The following is a 9,596-nucleotide window of genomic DNA, read 5'->3' on the forward strand; positions in this document are numbered from 1 at the left end:
TTTGAACTACATTTATTCTTACCCGCTACTTATCAGCAGTGAAAGAGGCAGTGTCCTTGAGCCCCTTTTTGCATGCTTCCTTCAGCTAGTTTTGTGCCGTAAGGAACCATTTACTTGCAAATTGCACGCTTGGATGATTTCAGCCCTATACCACATCCTATAGAGCATGCCACCAGGTCACGGGAATGGGCAGAATTCACAAGAAAGCTGTAGCTGGGATAGGAAACTGCAAAAACCTGGGGGAGAATTTGCAGTGACTTAAAAGCTCAAGAGTTCAGAGGAAGGGATGTAGGGAACCACATCCCTTATCTGGAATAAAATGCCTGCTGAAGTGCTGGGGTGTGGATGGCAGTGAATGGGAGCACTGCACCCCTGGTCCTCCACACACAGGTCCTGCTCCTGCCTCATGTGCAGCACGTTTTGTTCAGAGCATTGTTCCCACAGCCCCAGATCCATCAAGCCACACTCTGCAAGGAGAGCACAAGGAGGAGGAGCCGTGCCCTGAACCCAGACCACAGCTGGAGCCAAGTTTGTTCACTTTTTCTCTTGTTTCCCTCACTCACTCCCCACTCAGCATGCAGAAATGGCATTTAATTGGTGGCAAAGGTTTCATTAGCCTCTCGTAGGCTGTGACTAGTAGCATATAATTAGGAGTCACCCAGAAAATTGGTTTGAAACAGTTAAACCTGCTGCAGGGACCTCACTTTCCCACCTGGACCCCAGTGACCCCAATTCTCACCCCCCTGTCCCAAGCCAGGTTTGACAGCAGCTTCAGAGGGAATTTATCTAAGGGGAGGGCACCAGATCAGCTCTCCCTGTCCCTGTTCCCCATCTAATTTTAGCACCATCATCTCTGTTTCCCCTCCCCACCTTTCCTTGACGTCTGCGCTTTGTTCTCCACACTCCTTTTCCCTTTCATCTCCTCTTTCCTTCAGTCGCTGGCACATCTTCCTTGTCTGACTCCTCCAGAGCCTCCACCTTCCCCCCAGGGCTCCGATATTCCCTTCCAACATCTCCTGGCACATTTAGCAGGTGACCCACTGGTGGCATCCCCCTGAGCCAGGGCTGTGCACACCCACCCTCTGCACCCTTAGCCAGTGCCCAGCTCCTTATGGGGGCCACAGTCTCTTTCTAAGTAACATCAACATAAAATAAAGGTATTTCCGACACCGTCCTGTCCTTTCACAGAGTATGATCATACTGTTCAGTTTTAAAACTAAACTACCACACAGTAAACCTTTTGCTTCTTCTTTATTACAACCTCTGGGAAAGATCATACCTTTAGAAATACAAGAGCTCAACATACCAGCAACCCAACACCCAACTCAGCATTTTAGGACCTCTCAGGAACCCCCAGATCACTTCCTGATTAATCTCTTTTGCTCAGAGGTAAAAGAAAATACATTTTCATTTTACCTTGGACATGACCCAGCCGCTTTCTTCTTCCCTGTCACAGCCTGGGTGAAGCATCTGATTCTTTTGGAGGGTAGGACAGATACCAAAACTTCCTGCATCATTAAATAGCACTTAGCAATACGCAGCCTGCAGTTTGCTATTTTTATCAAGCACTCCATGTTTGCACTTCCTTGGGTATCTCAGTAGGGTATCAATATTGCTTAAGTTGGCTTCTGTGGCCAGCATGCCTGGAAAGATGCGCCTTCAGCTTGGCAGTGGTTATCAGGGAGTGATTGATAATGGGCAAACTTCTTGTTCAGCTAAATGTTTTTTGGCTTGGGATCACTTGAAATATAACAACAATGACAAAAAATAAATAAAACATCTATTGAACAGCATCCGCCCATACCAGATGTGCTGAGTGGAGAATATGCCAAATCCTTCAAAGCAGCACACTTGACACCGGACCGAAGCAGAAGTGATTTTTTCCCCCAGTATATTTACAAACAAAGAGAAAAGTAAATCTGGAGTGTGATGGATAATTTTTATTTTTTTTTTAATATTGCTTTAAATGTTTTAATGACTTTCCCTCTGCTATGCTGAATTCCTTTCCAGTGGGCGTGGAAACAACTGGCTTTTGCTGGCATAAATGCCCATCAGAAATAAACACCACCAGCAGCCCAATGATACATGTTCAACCATTTGTAAAATGAATTTTTAAGACCTTGTACAAAAACACAGATGACTGAAGTGGTTGCAGGCTAATCCATCTAAGAGAAGAAACTTTATATTTAAGCTTGTTTGGCCAAGTGAAGCAGACACACAACGACTCAAGTATTTATATTCATGAGCAATATTTTTATAAACGAGCCTTCACCTTGGCTCTTTCTTTGGGGTCTTTCAGAATGCATAGTTAACCACGAGCAAAAGATTCAGACACTTCCCAGGTAGCAACACCTTCAAGCTCTCTTTCTTGAGTGAACATGCACAGAAGCACAGATGCAACTGATTTTTAGGTGGAAAGCATGTGTGTGGAAGGGGAGATAATCAAGGGCTGCTTTTCAAACACAGCCTCTAGGAGGGAAGGAGCACCTTGCAGGGTGCTGGAGGGCTGTGCAGATGGAGTCAGCGTGGCTCTCATTTATCTGTGCTCAGCCCTTGCTCTGCCTGCTTAGGCACCAGTCCCTCTTCATCCGACAGCAACGAGTGTGACAGGTCACCACCTGTCCTCTTTGCAAGACTTCCATGACTGCAGCTCAACAACAGGCTGCATAGGACCTTGGGTCAGGGCTGGAGGGGTATTTGTGCCGTGGGAGCTCTGAGGAAGGTGTTACCTCCCATACCGAGTACTGGAGAGGAGATGGCGTTTCCAAGCTGTGCGAAGTACATGACGATTCCTTGCACGTTCAGGTGGATTGGCTATGCAATCTGTCTCTCCGTTGGTTACTGGCTTGTCCCCAAGTCTTACCCATCAAGGTTTTCTAGAGGAAAATTAGAGATAACCTTCCCAGGAGAGCTAAAAGCTGGAGGCAGGCATTTCACCTCCAGCAGCACTCTGAGATGGAGGCTGGCACTGCCCTGCCTGCCTTTAGCCCTGGCACCGCTTCTCTGAGTGCCCACAGAAACCATGGGAGAGCTTCTAGTCACACCGACGGACATCAAACTGCACTCACTGGCGGTTGGGTAATATGTTAAACAGGCTTTAAATCTCTCGTGGTCGCTGAGGAATTCACAAATGCTTAGCTTTTACCGCCCTGAGTAATTATTTATTGGGAGGGCCTTTTTATAGAATCCTCTTAAAATGCCCATCCAGGTTTTAAGGCCAGCAGAGGCTATTAGCTCATCGGTCTGCAGAATAACGTATCCCATAACATTTCACTCAATAACCACTGTGTTTAGCTCAGCAGCAAGTATTTGATTAAAAAATATCTTCCAGGAAGGCCTGTAGTCTCCACCGAAGACGTCAAGAAATGAAGAAGCTATCATTGCCTTCTGTGGTTGTCTAGTGCTTGATCCCTCTTGAGTTTAAAAGTGAAACACATTTACTGCAAAATTTCCCCACAGATTTGAATAGTTATGGATGCTCAGCTGGAGAGCACCAACATCTGAAGCCCCCATCCACACTCAGCATCCTCATGTTTGCATGCTCCGTGATGCATCACATTTTCCCTTGCAGAGAAATGCCTGGCACTGTCCTACAGGATGGAGCCCTTCCTCCTAATTTCAGCCTTGTGATTTGGAAAATGAATGAAAAGCCTTTGCAAATCACAGGTGAGTGAAAGGACAAGAAGCTCTCATTTTCAAGGTGGTCCCAAGGGCTCAGGGAAAGCAACCATCACTGCAACAGAGAGGATTAATTCTGACTCTTGCTAGCAGATCAAAAGTTGCATCTATTTGCCTTTTGCTCTCAGCATTGTTTTCTCACTTGTTTTAAGCTCTCCTCCATCAGCTTTGCTCCAGGAAGCAGTGTCTTATTCTGGGAGCAGTCCTAGGACCAAGCTTGTTCATGTCTGATGATGGGCAGGGACACACCTCCATATAACCTTGGGCTCCTTTGGCATTACTTTTGTTTAAATCTGTTTCCTGCATCTTCACCATGGGAATACGGATCACATATCAACCAGATGCTCCATGGCTTTCACAGATTAAGCAATATGTCCTGGCAAAGTCCACGGAAAGGGGAGAGCCAAATGGGAAGGCAGAAGGCAATGGCTGTGCGGGGGTCAAGGTCAGCTTCCCTGGGAGCGGATTTTCTCCTGACCTCCCACACACCAGGCTTGTGTGGGGCGACTTAAGGAGCTGTCTTATATTTTGTCCCAAGTCTCTGCACTGTTCACTACTCCTAGGATCTGTTCCTTTGAGCTGCATTTGTCTTCCTTACCATCCCTTGAAGTTATGCATGGTTTTGTGCTCCTAGCCACAGGTGATGTCCGGCGTGCAGAGCAGGTCAGAACTTCGCTATGGCCGAGCCCATTCCTCGTTGGCTTCTTCAGGCCACCTTTACCTTGATCTGGCACAAAGGGTGCTGGTTGCAATCCAAATATCCAGGCAGCAACACACACTGGGTTTTGTCTTAGGGCTTGGCTGGGGTTAAATCACTCACTTCATTTCAAATGGCTGGCAGTAAATAAAAAAATAAACAATGCTATTGATTTCTCCAGCCCTGGGATTTCTCCACCTGGCTGCCATCAGAAAACAAGGGAATTACATCTTCAGGTATTCCCGTTCTCTCATGTTCCTTCCCCTCATAACCGCCCTGAGATGGGTCACTGGATCATTCACATGAAGTACTGCAGGACATAATAAGATGCATGATAACAACTCGCCTTTATTAGCCAGGAAATCAGGCTTCCCCATGCTGGGAAAAATAGTAGAAGAAAGACAAATAACCCACATGGATCACAATAACTTAAATTACATTACCTAGACAGTGAACTGCTTGTGACACATCCTGCACGAGGCTCTTTAACCACAATAAATAGATTGAAACCTTTCTAGCATTTAATCTTTTCTCCCATTGACTATGAGCAGGTCAGAGAGAAAAAGAATCTCTCTTCTTTCTATATATCTCTATTGAATTTAATTAGGTTTGCAAGGTTTGCTCCCTGGGTGAGTTATTCTAAGTCCTTACACTTCCCCTGCAGTTTCTGGGGGGATTATACGAGTGTCGAAGTCTAGTTCTTCCATAATTGCTTTATCAGTGGGGACCACATACAACCACATCTTACATGGTGGTTTTGACACGATGGGTTTAGCATATGGGAACGGTGTAATACTTAAAGAGATTGCTTTTCTGCTCTGTACCAGGGAGGAGCCGTGAGGCGTGTCATATCTGACCTGCTTTAGCACATCAAACACAGGAGGACTCAGGAAAGTCTCACCAGGAGACAGGGAGCTGAGCAGGATTGCCCAGAAACACGATGATCCCAAGAACCAGTCGAGTACAACTCCTGACACCGACTTTTTCACAATGTGTTTCAGGGCCAGGGCTGTAGGTGCTCTGCAGAGCAAAAGGCTGCTGCTCCTCACAGGCAGTGCTGCTGTCACACTGCTTTCAGTTTCCCACTGTCCCTGGCTGGCCTGAGAAAATGTTACCCCAGCATCACAGAATATCCCAAGTTGGAAGGGACCCACAAGGATCATCGAGTCCAACTCCTAGATGCAGCTGCGGGCACCCAGCTCTCTGTGCAGGGAGGGCACAGGGCTGGTGCTGCGCTCCCCATCTCCTTGGCTGGGCTGTCCTTGGGATGTTTTTTGAGGTGACTTTATATATTTTTAACTATTTTATGGACAGTGAAACTACCTACAATTAGAGCAATAAACATCCAAAACACAGGAGGGTTTTGTGAGGTGTTCAAAGATGGGGGGGTGAAAGGGGAGGACGGGTCAGAGAAGTCCAAAAGCAACAACGTGATAATTTAATTTCTTTCAGTAGCTGGCTGGTTGGTATGGTTTTGCTCTTTCATGGCTTACACCGACTTCACTTTGGAGGTACTTTGATGTATTTGGTTTTTTTTTCTTCAGGTGAAAACTAAGCCATGACAATGCATTTCTGCAGTGCTCCCTAAAATGCCCACTGCTGGCCCTCCTGGTGACAGTATCCTGCAGCAGAGAGATCCGTCTGATCCGATCTGCTCCAGCAGTGCCCCCACTCCTCTGCTCCAAAAGGGCATGCCAGGTTCTGCATCAAAGCAGAAGAAGGTAATTGATCCCGCAGAGGAAAAGGAAGAGCCTGAGGCCAGAGACAGAGACTCAAACTGGAAGAATGCAATGCTTATGCTTTTACCTAAATCAATACTGCCTGCAAGAAGCTGCTGTGGCTGTGGGGCTCTTTGCTGGACTTTTGGTGACTCTCAGATCTAGAGAGGGGTTTGGCAGATCCTGTGCATAAGAAAGCACCTGCAAACTGCATATGAACGGTGCAGAAAACCCAAAGAAGCCACCGGGAATTATCTACGCTTGCAAACAGGCACAAGGGGTAGCAGACAACCTTCCTGCTCCCAGCACAGGCTTTTTGAAGGTGGGTAATTGTCCACACACAGGCCGAGACCCATCAGCTCATTGCACATGAGCCAGCAAGCGGATGTCTTGCAGGACAAGCTTTCCTGGCCCAGGCTGGATGGGCAGAAGCAGATCAGACAGCAGTCAGCTCCCCCAGCACCTCCTTCACCAGGGGATCAGTAATTTTGGCTCCAGTACAAGCAGCACTGTGAGTTTATCAGGGCCAAATAAGCACTAATAAATTGTCATGTGTTAGAGAAACGGGGACTTTTCTGTCCAATCCAAACCAAATAAAAGACAAACAGCAAAGTTTCCTTTACTGCACTGAAGCTGGAAGGAGCAGTCTGCAGCAACACCACAAAACAAACAAACAAACAAACAAACAACGCGGATTCTTTGCAAATAGCTTCTTCTCCTCTAATTGCATTTCCCCTCTTCCTTCTCTTTCAGTACAACTTCTGGAGGTAACAGCTATTGATCTATAACTATTTTGACCAGGAGAGGTGCTGCAGAAACAGCAGAAATCTCATCAGGTCGTTGTCAGCTAATCTGGCCGCGCAGGGAGGGAGCAAACAATTAACACCAAGCACGGCTGCTGGGCTCATCATTACCCAGGAAGTACGAGGTCCTCTGAGGACTCGAAACCGCATCTGAGTCCAGTTCATAATATAAAAGCCGCACCTGAGTATGATGTGCCTGCAGAGCTGATTTCACAAAGCACACAAGTACAAGCAGAGGACCTGCAAACATGTTTTCCATTGACTGGAGCATACAACATCTTATTTATCACGAGTCAATTGATGACCAAACTCGCCCAGCAAACTCATAAAAGCATTAGTTTGTATTTGTTGTTCACATTCAGAGACATTATATATCAAAAAGGTCAAAGCTTCCCAACTAATTCAATTATAACACAGCCATCTATCATACTAGCTCAGCTAAGACCACGTTAGCGTGCAGTTTTTTGGAGAATGATAGAAGCTGGAGTGTACATACAGGATATTCTGATTCAATGACAAACCTCTGTGGCACAGAGCTCATTGCAAACCTTCCTGCAGCCATTCTTTGCCAAGTGCTTTGTATCCTATCCGAACTGCTTGTTCCTGCAGAAGGCACGGTGGTTAAATACACTGAGACAGTGCTGCAACCTGAAGCCGTGCTGCTTAAACACAGCCTGAAAAATGAGGGTGCCCAGGGATGTTTTATTTGCCTGCATTTGTTTTTCCAGGCATGGGGACTGGGATTCATTTGCTGGTCTTTTTGAATAGATTTCATCACAGAAGGAACCAGCACCCTCCCTGCACAGACGTGGAAATCTGGATATAAGATAGCTACAAGGCAAGGATTTATTTAATAAATCTGTGCAATCAGATAGAATAAGAAAATATGATATTACAATTTTTTTTTGGAAGTGTAGACAAGTAATCTGGACAGCTATGGGCTCTTCAGGCTGAATTCACAAGTGAGGCTTTTTAATACACGCTGAAGGAAAGGGCTCCGAAAGCAAATGGCGGCAGGAGAAAACGCACGAAGATAAATCACACCCAGCTACACCGTTATCTCCCTCTGATAAAAATCCCCATTTTTTAAAGTAGCACATATGACCTAACTGGGCTTCAGCAAAGGAGCTGACAGAAAAATTAAGTTTATTGAAAATGATTTGGATGAACTCAATACTGCTGGGTAGTTTGCCACCCTCCTACAGGAGAGATGCTGACATCTCAAAAAAAAGGATTTGTAGGCTGGGTGGGGGTCACTAGAGGAATTCCTCCAGGCCTGGGACCCTTCTCATTAATATTTTCATTACTCATGGACAGAGCACAAAGGCACTAATGCCTTCAGTGGCTTTATGCACAGTGGTGAAATGTCGGTGCATCTATAGGGCACAGAATGGGGTGTGCATTGCTGGGAAGAGCAGGCACAGCCTCACTGGGAACAACCTGCCCCATGTGGTCCCCTGTGCTCAGCAAAGTCCAACTTAGAACAAGGAGAAAAGTAACCAAGAAGAGCTCACATTGTAAGAGGAGACTGCACAAGCTGCCTCATTTAGCCTTGCAAAACCAAGTCTGAGAGGGACTGGGTTATTTCCTATAAATACATCAAGGGAGTAAACACGAGGGAGAGAGAAGAGATATTTAAGCTAAGGAAGAATATTGGCACAAGAACAAATAGTTGTAAATTGATGAAGAATGAATTTAGACTAGAGATTAGAAAACAATTTTTCATAGAAATGGGTCTCTGGAAAAGCCACACAGAGGGAGAATACACTTCTCCTCTCTCCCCCAGCCTCAGACATGACAAGTCTGAGTATGAGGACAGCAAGCTGCTGCCCAGCCATCCTCCCAGGTCTAGACTCTCACACCTAGCAGACACAAGACCTACTGACTGATACCTCTGAAATCTTGGAGCTCTCCATGCCTCCATTTGACTCATACCCTCTGCAAAGTTTCCAAGAGGTTCGTGCTTTCTCTTAAAAAAGGTTTTCCACCAAGGCTGTGATTTCCTGCTCATGGGCCAGTGGCTGCTTTAAAGCAATGCAAGCATCAGCCCTGGTAACAAGCAATGTAGTTCTCCCTTATTTCATCTCTCTGAGTCCAGGTGCTGCATGAAAGGAGTGCCAGGCAGGCAACAAGAATCACAGTAACAAGGTTGGCACCACCAAGCAAAGGTCCCAGCCCTCCAGCCAGGCGTGCCTTGCTGAGCTCATTGATGCTTATCAGATCCTGCACTGGGGCAGGGAGCGCTCAGCTCAGACCAGTTCAGTTACGTTGTAGGACCACAGCAGGGACATGAGCATCATTGCCTCCTTTCCAAATCTCTCCTACATGCAGAGGAAGAGGCAGCAGGACTGCTTTCCACAGCACCCCTCCGGTGCTGCCCCTTCCTGGAAAACCCAGAAGGGACCAACAGAGCCAGCTCTTCCTCACCTTCATCCTGCTTTTTGGAGTTCCCAAGAGAGCTGCTGACCTCCCCGCAGCTATCCAGGTCTAATCCCGCTATCTGATAGAGGGGGGCACCAAAAGGCAGTAAGGCTCAGTGAGACGGGTTCATCCAAATGGGAGAAAAAAGAAAAAAAAGAAAAAAAAAAAAAAAAAAGGGAAAAAAAAGGTCCTGTCGATATTAGTTGAAATATTAGTGCTGGCATCCAGCTTTCCAGAGATTTGTGAATTATAGGATAATTAGGGGAATCAGAAACCATA

The sequence above is a fragment of the Aythya fuligula genome, chromosome 11 (assembly GCF_009819795.1).
Source record: "Aythya fuligula isolate bAytFul2 chromosome 11, bAytFul2.pri, whole genome shotgun sequence".
Lineage (NCBI taxonomy): Eukaryota > Metazoa > Chordata > Aves > Anseriformes > Anatidae > Aythya > Aythya fuligula.